The sequence below is a fragment of the Carcharhinus amblyrhynchos genome, chromosome 14 (genome assembly GCF_965287045.1).
Source record: "Carcharhinus amblyrhynchos chromosome 14, sCarAmb.v2.hapA, whole genome shotgun sequence".
Classification (NCBI taxonomy): domain Eukaryota; kingdom Metazoa; phylum Chordata; class Chondrichthyes; order Carcharhiniformes; family Carcharhinidae; genus Carcharhinus; species Carcharhinus amblyrhynchos.
In genome coordinates, this window is record NC_137337.1 from 33,424,236 (window position 1) to 33,439,318 (window position 15,083).

Here is a 15,083-nt window from a genome sequence, read left to right on the forward strand (position 1 = left end):
TCCATGTTACATATCACAATGTCTGTTCTCCTCTGAATAAGAGTCTCAACATCTAGAAACCCCTCAAGATTCAGAAATTCATCTTGGATGAATCTAAGACATGCTGGACCTGACTAAAATTTAGTTTATTACCATTTAACAACTACCCACTCGGGGAATACAACTCACTCAAACCACATATTCTGTCATATTCTCTGATCCTACACATTACAGGAAAGATGTAGAGATGCTGGCATTGGACTGGGGTGGGTACAGTAACAAGTCACTCAACACCAGGTTAAAGTCCAACAGGTTTTTTTTTTGAATCATGACCTTTCGGAGCACTGCTCCTTTATCACCTGAAGAAGGAGCAGCACTCTGAAACCTCATGATTTCAAATATGACTTCTTACCATTATAGGAAAGATATTGCCTTTACAAAAAACCTGGCATCTTTATACAGTCCATTCTCTATCATCCCATCAACATCCGCTTTAAATTCTTTACCTGCTGAAATGTAAAGCCCCTCAGCAACTTCCTTGCTTTAAGAGAGATGGTCTGTCTATATAGGCCAATATTTATCCCTCAATAGTTACAGATTATCTGGCCATTATCACATTGCCATTTGCTATGTGCAAATTGGCTCAGGGTTTTCAACAGTAAAACAGTGACTACATGTTAAAGTCCTTTATTAGCTGTCATACACTTTCAGACGTTTGCGAGTCAAGAAAGATATGATATAAATGCAAGTAATTCTTTCTGAAGTTTCCTCCCTTCTCAGAGTAATAGATGTTTACAGCATGGAAACAGGCCCTTTGGCCCAACTTGTCCATGCTGCCCTTTTTTTAAAACCTAAGCTAATCCTAGTTGCCTGTATTTGGCCCCTATCCCTCTACACCCATCTTATCCATGTAACTATCTAAATGCTTTTTAAAAAATAAAATTGTACCTGTCCTACTACTATCTCTGGCAGCTTGTTCCAAACACACACCACCCTCTGTGAAAAAATTGCCCCTTTGGACATTTTTATATCTCTCCCCTCTCACCTTTAAAACAATGCCCTCTAGTTTTAGATTTCCCTACCTTCGGGAAACCTTATTGACTATCTACCTTATCTATCCCCCTCATTATTTTATAGACCTCTATATAAAGTCACCCCTCAGCCTCCTGAAGCTCCTGAGGAAAAAGGTCCCAGTCTATCCAGCCTCTCCTCAAAACTCAAACCATCTAGTCCCAGTAGCATCCTAGTAAATTTTTTCTGCAATCTTTCTAGTTTAATAATATCCTTTCTATAATAGGGTGACCAGAACTGTACACAGTATTCCAAGTGTGGCCTTACCAATGTCTTGTACCAATGTTTGGAGGAGATGTGCAAGACATCCCAACTCCTGTATTCAATTTTCTGACTGATGAAACCAAGCATGCTGAATGCCTTCTTCACCATTCTGCCCACCTGTGACTCCACTTTCAAGGAGCTATGAACATGTACCCCTAAATCTCTTTGTTCTGTAACTCTCCCCAGTGCCCTACCATTAACTGGGTAAGTCCTGCAATGGTTCAATCTACCAAAATGCATCACCACACATTTACCTAAACTAAACTCTATCTGCCATTCGTCAGCCCACTGGCCCAATTGATCAAGATCCTGTTGCAGTCGGAGATAACTTTGTTCACTGTCCACTATGTCACCAATCTCGGTATCATCTGCAAACTTACTAACAATGTCTCCTATATTCTCATCCAAATTATTAATATAAATGACAAATAACAGTGGATCCAGCACTGACCGCTAGTCACAGGCCCCCAGTTTGAAAAACAACCCTCTGCAACCACCCTCTGGCTTCTGTCATCAAGCCAATTTAGATACCTCCACCCTGGATCCCATGACAGTTAACCTTTATGCAACAACCTACCATGCAGTACCTATGTGGTTCTCTTTGGTAGCCTTGGCATTCAGCCAGAAAATCTTTACCAAGGTGATTTTTAACATTCACCTAAATTTCACTAATTATTTCTCATCTTTTCTCTTTTTTTGTCTTCCTGTTTATTCTGAGAACACAGCCTCATCTTGGGTCACAATTCCTTCCCCCATGGCCGTAACTTCACAATTTTACAAGGGTGAGGTTTCTGTTTTCCACAACACTCATTTCTGTGCCATCCTCCCTATTACCACATTTAACCATGGTAAAACCTGCCGTCAATCTGTATTTAGTGACCTCCATTTACAAATGTCTCCACCAAAGTTGCATGGTTTGAAATTCAGCTTGGGCTAAGTCTCTGCACCAGTTGATTTTTGTGCTCTGGCCATTTTGCAACTACCCCTCTCACTGCCACTTTCAGTGAAAGTGTAGAATAGAATCCTTGCAGTGCAGGAGAAGGTCATTTGGCCCATCGAGTTTACATCGATTCTTTGAGAGAATATGTTACCTGGGCCCTATCCCTGTAACCCCACATATTTACACCACTAATCCCCTTTAATCTACGTATCTTTGGACACTAAGCAACAGCTTAGCATGGCCAATCCACCTAACCTGCACATCTTTGGACTGACAGAGGAAACCAGAGCTCCCAGAGGAAACCTACGCAAATCTGGGAGAACGTGCAAACTCCGCACACACAGCCACCCAAAGCCACAGTTGAACCCAAGTCTCTTGAGATGAGAGGCAACAGTGCTTATCACTATGCCACCCTCATATTAATCTGTAATACTGCCCTGCAAGCTATCTACCTCGTTAACTCACTATCCTCTGTCAAAAGATGTCCTTTAAAAGCTACCCATTTCACTGATAACTTCTACTGCCATAGCACTGGTTTGATTTTTGCCACCAGGAATCATTATTGCAATCAAAAGATTTGACAAATGGTCATCTGGATTTGAAACGTCAGCTCTTTTCTCTCCTTTTTAGATGTTACCAGACCACTTGAGATTTCCCAGCATTTTCTCTTTTGGCTTCAGATTCCAGCATTTCCAGTAATTTTGCTGTTTAATCATCATGTGATGTTTTATTGTGTTTAAAAATTACACGCAAATATAAGTTTCCAGTAATTTGCTTTATCAAGGAAGAAAAATTCGTCAAAGGTGAATAACATATAATGTAACATGGAGATGGATTTACCGTGGCTTTGCTTTTCTTCTCCTTTTATGGAGAGAAGGAGAAGGAACAACTTTGTGAAACCTTGCCTCAGAAGTTAACTAGATTGGCACCATCCAGAAAGTGGCATTTTGGGGATCCGTAGCAGGTGAATGACTCGGGATAAAATTCAGTTCTCAATTCTCAATTTTTTTCCTCTGTATCAGGACGTTTTACAGAAGAGTAAATGGTGGAACCCTTTGGAATATTGACAGACAGAGATCTGGATGTACATGTCCACATATTACGGAAAGTGGCAATGCAGGTAGTTAAGGTTGTCAAGGAGGCATACAGCATGCTTGCCTTCATCGGTCAGGGCATTGAGTGTAAAAATTGGCAGGTCATGCTGCAGCTGTACAGAACCTTGGTTAGGCCTCATTTAGAATATTGTGTACAATTCTAGTCACCACACTACCAGAAGAATGTGGATGCTTTGGAAAGGGTACAGAAGAGGTTTACCAGGATATTGCCTGGTCTGGAGGGTATTGAGTGGTTGGATAAACTCAGTTTATGAACACTGGAATGCTGGAGGTTGAGGAGTGACCTGACAGATTTCACAAGATTGTGGTAGGGACAGAGTGGATAATCAGATGCTCTGTCCTAGGATAGAAAAGTCAAGTACTAAGGGATGTATGTTTAAGGTGCATGGGAAAAAGTTTGGAGGAGATGTGTAAGGCAAATTTTTTTTTATACAATGAATGTCTCGAGCACAGTGCCCAAGGAGGTGGTGGGAGCAGGTGTGAAAACGGCATTTAAACAAATACATGAATAGGATGGGAATGGAAGGATATTGATTCCGTAAGTGCATACAGTTTTAGTTCAGGCAGACATCGTAATCGGCATAGGCTTGGAGGGCTGAAGGGCCATTTCCTGTGCTGTACTTTTCTTTGTTTTTTGTTTGTCAGTGAAAATCCAGTTACCACCAAAAGCTTTGGATTCTTGACTTTTGAATGTAAAGTGGTTGACAAAGCAGGTAACTTAGTTTCTTTATTAGTGAGATTACGCCCATAGCTTGGCAATGTGATTGAGCAGGAGGCCATTCTCTTGTGATGTATTTGTGGATCATAATGAAAGACGCAATGCAATTTGCTTAATTCTAGTTGATGAAATATATGAAGTTAACATTTTCTGCACTTGGTTATATGATTTCTAAGTGCTTTCGTAATCAGTAAAGTGGAATTATTCCCCACTTGGGTAATATTTGCTTAATTTTTCTGGCTGTGTACAATAATTTATACTCAATATTCAGTCCTCCCTCATTTGCATCTCATTCTTTATCGGCAGCGTCCATTAGCACGGGTCTGTCTCCCACATGAAAGCCAGTATTATCTAGCTTTATCTCTCTGCCACTACCCTTGGCTTGTCATACTGCTACCTGAGAGGGGATCGCATTGAAAAATATAACATTCTGACAGGGCTATGTTGACTGGATTGAGGGATGATGTTCCCTCTGGCGAGGGGATCCTTTAAACAAGGGCTCATAGAATCATAGAGTCCCTACAGTACAGAAGGAGGCTATTCAACCCATCAAGTCTGCACCAACCACAATCCCACCCGGGTCTTATCCCTGTAACCCCTCGTATTTACCCTGCAAATCCCCCTGACACTAGGATTAATTTAACATGGCCAATCAACCTAACCCGCACAACTTTGGACTGAGAGGAAATGGGAGCGCCCAGAGGAAACCCATGCAGACAGGGGAGAATGTGCAGACTCCACACAGTGACCCGAGTCTGGAATTAAACCTGGGTCTCTGGTGCTGTGAGGCAGCAGTGCTATCCACTGTGCCGCCCGTCACAGTCTCAGGGTTTGAGGCAGGCCGTTTAGGACTGAGATGAGGAGAAACTCCTTCACTGGGGTTGGTGAAATTCTCTAACATATAAGGGCTGTGGAGGCCAAGTTAGTGCCAAACTGGTTTGTTGGTGAGAGAAGTATATGTTGGGCTGTAAGATGACAGATTTGTAGTGGAATAGAACACTGCTGCTGCTGACTTAGAGCAGTGAATGGATGCTCAATTCTGAGCTGCAAGACCACTTAGCATGTTGCTGTTTATTTATTTACTCTTGGTGATGCTGTTGGCATCATTGGCAAGGCCAGCATTTGTTTACCATAATTAGTTGCCCTTAAACTGAGTGGCTTGCCCCACCATTTCAGAGGGCAGTTAAGAGTCAACCACATTACTATGGCTCTGGAGTCATGTGTAGGCCAAACCAAGCAAGGATGGCAGATTTCCTTCCTTAAAGGACATTGGTGAATGTGGTGGGTTTTTATGATAATCAGCAATGGTTTCCTGATCGTCATTTCTAAGATTAGCTTTTCAGTTCCAGATTTTTATTGAATGAAAATTTCACCAGCTGCCATGGTGGGATTTGAACCCCAGTCCCCAGAACATGAGCCTAGTCCTCTAGTTTACCTGTCCAATGATATTGCCATTATACCTGTAGTGTGGAACATGCCTCACAACATGATGACAGGTAGCCTCAGTGTGAAGATGAGTGCCTTGACAAGGATTGCAGTGGTCATATCTAACAATGATAGGTATATCTATGGCAAGTAGTTTGGTGAGGGTCCGATCAAGTAGGTTTTTGGCTCAAGATGTTTTTGTCACCACTTTCTGCAGGCCCGATCTGGCTGATATCTCCATCAGATTTTGCCATCTGGATTGGCAATGCTACCGAGTCACTCTTGTTGATGAGCTTTGACAAACCCCAGCCAGAGTTCATTATTTCCCATTACTAACTTCTCATCTTAGAATCCCTAGACTACACAAGGAGGCCATTTGGCTCATCAAGTCTGCACCAACCACCCAGGCTGTATCTTTCACATTTTTGGAATTCTGAAATATAACCCTTATAATCACAGGTTGAATGGCTGTAACCAATCATAGCTGTGTTGGCTCTCTGAAGGAACAATTCACTTAGTGCCACACTCCTACCTTCTCTCTGTAGCCTTGCACATTCTTCTTTTGCAGATGATGATCTAATTCTCTCTTCAATGCTTCAATTGACTTTACCTCCATCACTCTCACAGACAATGTCTTCCAGACCCTTAACCAGCTGCTGCATGAGAAGGTTTTACCTCCTGTCGCCATTGGCTTCTTTTGCCAATTATCTTAAATCAGTTCCTGCTGGTGCTTCATCCTTCCCCCATGGAAACAGTTTCTCCTGATCTTCTCTGCCCCAAATCCTTCATGATTTTCGATGCCATAGTTTCTCAGCTCACCGCCACCTTCTCGGGGCAGTTAGGGATGGCCAATAAATGCTGGCCGAGCCAGCAATGCCCACATCACGTGAATAAAGAAAATGTAATTGTGTTTCTGAAAAGTGCAATATTAAGTGAATCAGCTTTCCTCATTAGTTTAAAATTTATTTATTAGTGTCATTAATAGGCTTACGTGAACATTGTAATGAAGTTACTGTGAAAATCTCCTAGTAGCCACTCTCAGACACCTGTTAAGGTACACTGAAGGAGAATTTAGCATAGCTAATGCACCTAACCAGCACACCTTTCAGACTGTGGGAGGAAACCCAGAGCACTCAGAGGAAGCCATGCAGACACAGCAAATGTGCAAATTCCACACAGACAGTGACCCAACCCTAGTGCCGTGGTTAGCACTGATGCCTCACTATGCTGCCCCGAGTGTTTAGGTACTGTAGGACCTTTCCCATCAGGAAAAGGAATGAAAACACAGTATGCTGTAAATTTATTTACTATGCATCGCTAAATTATTATGGCCTGAGTCTTCCTAGCAGCAACAATGTTGAATGGAAAATTACCTTGACCCAACGTTGCTGCACATCTTCACCCAGGATCATCTGATCCCAGCCCTCCAAGCAATGTGCAGTGCAGTGTCTCCGAGGGAGCTTTATTGGACTGCGGTGACACTGGGGAGAGGGAGAAAGAGAGGACATATCTTTTTATGAGGCACTAGCAGCTGTATTCTGCTGAGTATTTGAAAGTCAATATTTTAATGAAAGTGCGTACTTGCGTGAATGAATAAGTGAGTGAGATGCGAAAATGGGTAGGTGGAGAGTGGGTTGGCAGGTGAGTGGGTAACTGGGTAGATGGGTGGTAGAGTTAGATGGGTAGGGTGACTCAGTGGGCAAGTGGGTAGTCCAACCATGATTGCAAGATTGTGGAGACTGCAATACAACACCATAAATTTGAGATACAAACTGTGCTGAGTAGTTGATGCAGTGATATTCTTCTGCAGCCCAATCACACCTTTGATGATGATTCTCCTGGCAGCTCGTGTTGTGTGCATTCCGATCAAATACAGTTGTGGAGAAGAAATAATGAAACACGTGTTGGGCAGATTTGTTACCCAGCAGCCACCCTCTGCTTTGAGAAGTTAAAAGATTGATGGCACAACAGATTGGCACAGAATGAATGCATCATGCCTGCTGTCAGGGTAGCATGATTCACCAGAATGATGTGCTGAGTATGGCACATGCCAACACAAAACAAGTGAATTTTATCTCACCACTGAGATGCAGTACCTGCTAAATATGTACATGCAGTCAATGTACCATGGCAAAGACTGCCTTCCTTGCAAAGCCAGCTGTGTGCCCTGTTTGCCTCTCACTGTTTAGACAGTACGCAACAAAATCTCTCCTGCCATTTTTAATAGAGCAAAATAAACGTCACCTTCTCCCCCTGGAAGGATCCTGACCCTGAAGTGAAGAAGTTCAGGATCATAGTTACTTTCACAGCCACTGGCAGCTCTGACCTCACCCTCTCCAAAGCTGCATGTCTAGCTGTAAGAGATGGCAGAGTTCTGTGAACACCACCTTTGTGAAGCAAAGATGCCACATACAAAATTCCTGGCTTAGTTGAGGGAAAATCAATTCCTCACAAAGGCCCCCAGTGGATAAGCTCTCCTGTTGAAAGCCCTTCTCCCATTCTTCTTCTTCCTCTTCCCTCTGTGGACAACTGACCTGCTTGTTTGCTACCTCTTCACCATCTCCATCTCATCCTACTATAGCATCCATAACGGGGAGCAATTTTTTCCGTATTTGCTGCACCATGCCCTGCAGATTTCACCTCCAAACGCACTGCACAGAGCAGGCAGAAAGCAATCAGTAACTCTAACCTGCAAGTTGCTGGTGATCAGGCAACACAGTGGCACAGTGGTTAGCACTGCTGCCTCAGAGTGCCAAGGTCTCAGGTTCAATTCCCAGCTTGGGTCGCTGTCTGTGTGGGATTTGCGCATTCTCCCCGTATCTACATGGGTTTCCTCCTGGTGATCCAGTTTCCTCCCACACTACAAAGATATACAGGTTAGGTAGATTGGCCATGCTAAATTGTCCCTTAGTGTCAGGGAGGTTAGCAGGATAAATATGTGGGATTATGGGGGTAGAGCCTGTGTGAGATTGTTGTCAGTGCAGGCTTGATGGGCTGAATGGCCCCCTTCTGCTTTGTAGGGATTCTATGATCACTTTAAATAACGTCGGTGAAGGGAGATTTTTCCTGCCATTAAATGCATGTTCGACTGTGCATGTTTGAGAAGGTGTTAACTGGAGCACTGAATTCCAGAATGTTAGCAGTGGTGTCAAATCGGTGTTAGTAGCTGACTGACATCATCATTTACCCATGTTGAGTACACCAGCGCAGGCGCACACACTAATGCCTTCACTAAGATGGCATCAGCTGCCAGCTGTTGGAGATGAACAGAAGTGCCCTGGCTGCCATTTTAGTTGGAAAGCAGCCTCTGCAACACCAGTAATAATTGCCACACAGGGCCAAATTTTTGCAGCCAATATTTTTGTTGACCAAGTGTAGTCTATTTGAAATATCACTGCTAATTTTATGCATTATATCCACCAACCTTCTCTAGATTCTTTAAAACCTTACAATTTAGTCATCTCCCAGGATTCCACCGCTGATCTCCTGCTAGATTATAGGATCCCAGAAGGAGGCCATTCAGCCCATCGAGTCTGCACCAACTACAATCCCACACAGGTTCATCCCCCGGACACTGAGAGATAATTTAGCATGGCCAACCCACCTAACCCACCCATCTTTGGACAGTGGGAGGAAAGCAGAGCACCTGGAGGAAACCCAAGCAGTCACGGGGAGAATGTGCAAACTCCACACAGACAGTGACCCAATCCGGGTCCTCGGCATTGTGAGGCAGCAGTGCTAACCATTGTGGCATCTTGCTGCACCTTCTCTCAAGATCTGAGATCTCTCAAATAAGCTTTTGCCGCAGAGATTTGAAAACACACCAGATGCTAGAAGACTGAAAGCAAATGTGTTATTTTCAAAAATGTGTTGTGCACCCAAGGTAATTTAACATGTCAGCGTGGGCTTCTGTGGGTCATTTGTATCTGTTCCTGGTCTTGCCATTAAAGAGAATGAACTAGGGCTACAGACTGGATTAGTTGTCATTTATATTTATACCCATCATTAAATAAAAATCAGATCAGGCCAAGTAGTGTTTAGCTTCTGGATCAGGTACTTTCAACTCAAGAGTTCAGTTAAGGGTCAATATTGACCCATGTTTCCCCTGGCAGGTTATCGCTTTCACGAAAATTTAATGACATGATTCAGGTTTACATGGATTTCAAGACGACAAACTGGGGATTCAGTGAAACGATGGGCAGCATGGTGGCACAGTAGTTAGCACTGCTGCCTCTCAGCACCAGGGACCCGGGTTTAATCTCTGGCTTAGGTCACCGTCTGGGTGGAGATTGCATGTTCTCCTCGTATCTGCGTGGGTTTCTCCGGGTCTCCAGTTTCCTCCCACGTTCTGAAAGACATGCTGGTTATGTGCATTGACCCAAACAGGTGCCAGAATGTGCCGACTAGGGGAATTTCACAGTAACTTCATTGCAGTGTTAATGTAAGCCTTACTTGTGACTAATAAGTAAACTTGTGACTTAAAACAAAACGATATTTGTATTGGAGTTAATATTCTAAAGCTGTTTGCTTAAACGCTGTACTTTTTTTTGGATTAAATCACGTCAACCACAAATAGAGAAGTATAGGTTTTAATTGTGACAGTGGATACAGAGGGAGCTTGATAAATAATTTTTTTTAAATCAGCAGGTGACTGTACGAAAATGTCCAACGTCCATACTGCGGAAGAGATCCAACATGACAACAAGGAAGGCCGACGGTTACGTTTCTCACAGAATGAGGACTGCAAGGAGAGTTCGGTTTCGAGAATTGGATGAGATCGTTTTTCACAGTATGTTTTGATTTCATTTTGACCATTTTGCATTGTATGAAAAGTGAAGCAAATGGATAAGGTGCACAATATTGAGTCGGGGGGGAAAGGGATGAGCCTCGATGAACTAAATGTCTTTTCTTTTTTCATCCCTGCCATTTTCTTGTGCTAATTCTGGCTTAATAACTCTCACTATTTCGTAAGAGTTTGACCCATTAGCTTAACTCACAGAATGGATTACCCACTGGGAATATTTTTCACAGTGCAAATTGTATTATAGCAGTTTTCTAAATTTTAACTTTTCTTCCACAAGTTTATCGATCTGGATTCCCTTGCACTTAACTGGGTCTCTGGTTCCCAAGACTTTGGGTGCAATTCTCCCATTTTGAGACTAAGGGCAAGATTCTCTGGTCTCCCCTCAGTGTTTTTCTCACTAGCTAAAGGAGGCATGCAGTTCACTGCTGGCAGGCTCCTCTGATCTCACCGCAATCAATGGGATTTCCCATTGAGACCACCCCATGTTGCCAGGAAAGCCACGGCAAGGGCTGATCCGTTTATTTGACCAGACAATGTGGCCTGTGTGAACAGCCAGAGAATCCTGGCCGCAGTGTGGTGTTGGGTGACTCCAGCAGCGCCTGCCCATCCAACAAGAATGGCAGGATTCTGTCCCTGTTTCTGCTCTTAGAAGCTCATTAATTATGTTTTTTTTTATTTGGCTGCTGTGTGTTCCTTTCTACCTTCTTGTCATGTTCATATGTACACATTGCAAATTCCATCGACTAAAATAGCAACCGACTGCTGGGAATATTTACAGCAGGTCTGACACTCAAAGCATTAAGCTATCTTTTTACTTCAAATATTTGTCCATCTGCGCTTTTCCAGAATTTGAAACATTCTGCATTCTCAGTTTTGTTATATTGACAGCTTTACTGGTATTAATTTGTTTATACATAAACTCTATAACCATATTTTAGATTAATTTACTGCATTGGAAAAGCATGGGTATTAGCACACATTATTGGTGCAAGAGAGAATGAATTTATTAAGGGTCTAGCAAAAAAAGATAAGATTCTAGGCTGGCACTAGCCAGCAGTCAACTGTATGGTGCGCTGCATTAATCTCATTATCCTTCTGATTAGTTTTTTCTAAATGATTTTAGCTCTGCTATTTCTGTCAGCAGAATCATTATATTCTTTTCAGATCCCATGCTAGTGGTTAACTTCCTCCACATAGACAGCACCAGGTGACCATTGGATAGTTCTTTCCCTCCTCTCAGTGCAGTGCTGTCATTGTGGTAAAGATAATGTCTTGGTAACTCCATTAGAAATTGTTTTGTGGTTATCGTCAATGTCATTTTACATGGTGTGTGCACACTCTCTCTCGATTAGATGCAGAGAAATTTTTTCTTCCCACCCACTGACAGGATTTTAGGCTGGGCAGGGGTGGGAGATGGAGCGTGAACTGCCATGAAATTAGCAGGTATGGCGGGAGATCCTTTGGGTTGTCCATCTTTTGATCTCAACGATTTTCTGCTGAGTCTGGCCAGGCCTCAAGTAGGAAGCCTGCCCTTGTTCGAACTGAAGTTCGTAAAAAATGGAAGTCCCTTTAAGGGCCATTTCCTCCCCAGCCTCAATTTTTATGCTGGCTGGCGGACTGAAGTTCCTCCGTGGGATAATCCAGAAATAAAGAGTTAGATCTTAGGTGGGAAGTGGAGGGGTGTGGTCATGGGCACTTACATCAGAAATCCTCTACTGTCTGGGTTCACCCTCCCTAAAGGCCCAGTGACCTCAGGATCTTCTTCCCTCACAGCCTTTTCCCCCAATAGCCTGTTGGCACCCCTCACCACATATCCCCCCCCCTCCCCCACATGATCACTCAGGCTTTCCCTCCTCCATTACCAGCCTGGATTCCGTTGTACTCAACTGGGTCTCTGGTTCCCAAAATTTTGGGTGCAATTCTCCCATTTTGAGACAAAGAGCAAGATCCTCTGGCTTCCCCTCAGCATTTTTCTCAGTGGCTGGAGACTGAGGAAGCGATCCAACATGGAAGGAAGGAGATTGGTTACGTTTCTCACAGAACAAGGATTGCAAGAAGAGTTTGGGTTTGGTTTACTGCTGGCAGGATCCTCTGGTCTTGCCACTATCAATGGGAATTCCCATTGAAGCCACTCCATGGTGCCAGGAATCCCCCAGCACGGGCTGACCCACTTGCATGATTAGAGAATCTGGCCAACACGAATGGCCAGAGAATTCTGGTTGAAGTATGGTGATGGGGAAGGAGACCCCTGTACTCCTCAAGTCCGGGCGCAGTACTGAACTGACACAGGGTTCATTGGTCCAGCAGCACGGTGCTCTCCATGAAGACCAGCTTGGCATGGAGATAGCGGGCAGGAACCAGTCTGACTTGGCAGAGTGGTGAACAGCACATCAAGAGGAGCACAGCAATATGGCAGAAAGCTTTGTTGCACTCATCCTGAAGTCACTTCCAACTGAGGACCATCTGTGCGCACAGTTCTTTAGCAATTGGGTTTGATGTTGATGTAATTTCCCACGGAAGTGTTACAAGATTGGAAGGCCTCACAGGATAGCGGCAGGCAACTGTTTTGGTGAACATTCCTGAGATACAAATGAATTAAATATTGTTCGCACCAACTGCCAGAGGAACAACCAACCCAGGCCAGAATCTTTATCACTGGAATTTTCCCATCCCGCCGCAGTGAACGAAAGTTTAGCTGGATGCCAAATTCTCCGCCTTCAATGCATTGGGAGTGTGGCGTGAACCGCAGGTAGATCGCACACTTAATTGTTTTTGATGTCCTGACAGAATCATAGAATCAACAGTGCAGAAGGAGGCCATTTGGCCCGTCGATCCTACACCAACTGTAATCACACTCAGATCCTGTCCTATCCCCATAATCCCACATATTTACCCACCTAATTCCCTTGACATGAAAGGACAATTTAACATGGCCAATCAACCTAACTTGCACATCTTTGGAGTGAGAGGAAACCGGAGCACCTGGAGGAAACCCACACAGACATGGGGAGAATGTGCAAACTCCAGTCAGATGGTCAACTGTGGCCAGAATTGAACTCTGGTCCCTGGCACTGTGAGGCAGCAATGTTAACCACTGTGCCACCTCAGACCTTTCTGCCACAGAGACTAAATCCAGTAACAGAAGCAGGGGTTGGAGTAAGCAAACTCCACACAGACAGTCACCCAAGGCTGGAATCGAACCCCGGTCCCTGACACTGAGGCAGCAGTGCTAACCACTGTATCACCGTGCCACCATTTTCCTCCAAGGATTGCTCAGAGCTGTGTTCTGGGGATTAATCTTTAATTCCTGGAGAGTCCAGAGTAATCCTGGAGGATTGGCAACCCTATTAGGGCATTCGAGAAATGTAAAGATTTTCAGTAAATTCTTAGTGGTGATAAAAACACTTTTTTTTAAACCTGTTCTCGTAACTCTAAGGTCAAGTTCAGCTTTGAGTTTTGCAGTTTTCACTTGAAGTAATTGTTTGTGCGACTGAGATGTTCGTGCACATTTTCAGCATCCCAGTTATGCCGATTCAGTTACACACCCTTCCTCAATCAGACATTACAGACACTAACCGTATTGTAACCAATTACCCACACTGGTTGAATCTTATGCTTCACAGAGTCCTTGGTGATGGATCTGATCAGTCTTCGCCCTTTCTCCTGTGTAATTGGGGGAGAAAAAAATGTTTGTTTATTAGTCACAAGTAAGCCTTATACTAACACTTCAATGACGTTACTGTGAAATTCCTCTAATCGCCACACTCTGATACCTGTTCGGGTCAATGCACCAAACCTGCACATCTTTCAGACTGTGGGAGGAAACTGGAGCACCCAGGGGAAACCCATGCGGACATGGGGAGAATGTGCAGACTCCACAAAGCCGGGAATCGAACCTGGGTCCTTGCTACTGTGGGGCAGTAGTACTAACCATTGTGCCACTGTGCCGATGGAATTCTAACTTCTGGGGCAGGATTTTCTGGCCGCGCTCTCCCGAAAACTGGAAAATCCCACCCAAAGTCAATGGACCTTTACATGGTCCTGTCCTGTCCACTACAAGTCCCGTGGCAGGAAGGATGAGAAAATTCCTTCCCCTTGGACAGCAATATGCAGAGAATAATGGGGATAAAATATTGATTTTGTAAAAAATTGACAGTGCATAGTATAGCAAGCGATGGGAGCATTTCTAAACAGAGTGGCATAAAGAGGAGCTTGTAAGAATTATGTTTAAATATGAGGTAATCTTCCACCATGCAATTTAAATAACTTTTAAAGAGATATAACATTCTGCTTGCTATTGATTTTTATTTGGCATTCACTACACCACAGGGGCATATTTCTCCAAACTAATCTATTTGGTCCTCTCGAGGGTAACGTTACTCTTTGTCGTTTTATATCCTTTTGCTTTTTTTTCATTTTTAAAGGAGCTCTGATGCTGGCACTCCAGATGCATGAATCTGCCTTTCTAGTGCCCAGTCAATGCAGTACCTTTCCACTATGAATTTTTGTCTGTAACTGTGCTCATGTCTCAATACCATTTTAACGGGCAACTTGCTTTCATTATGGGAGCCAGTCCAGATGGCCTGGAGCTAATATCCAAGACATAAGCACACAGCACCTGCATTAAATTTGGTGTCATTATATGTGCAAAATAAACTGCTGAGCAAAAAATTTATTTTCTCTTGCTGTGCAAAACTGTCGTATTTCTCCTGTAAGTCAGCTATCATGTCTGCGATAGTCTGACTTCTGGGCAAAGTATCTCCTTCC

The 15,083-nt window shown here is 43.6% G+C and overlaps 1 long non-coding RNA gene across 1 annotated transcript in view; it reads left to right on the top strand.

Moving 5' to 3' along the window:
- The window catches only part of LOC145352241 (uncharacterized), a 29,716-nt gene extending 19,422 nt beyond the window's left edge, over window positions 1-10,294 (top strand). Inside the window, exon 3 of the long non-coding RNA XR_013888518.1 lies at window positions 10,160-10,294. This is a non-coding gene — a long non-coding RNA (uncharacterized LOC145352241). The remainder of the gene's footprint in view (window positions 1-10,159) is intronic.
- Window positions 10,295-15,083: the final 4,789 nt, after the last annotated feature.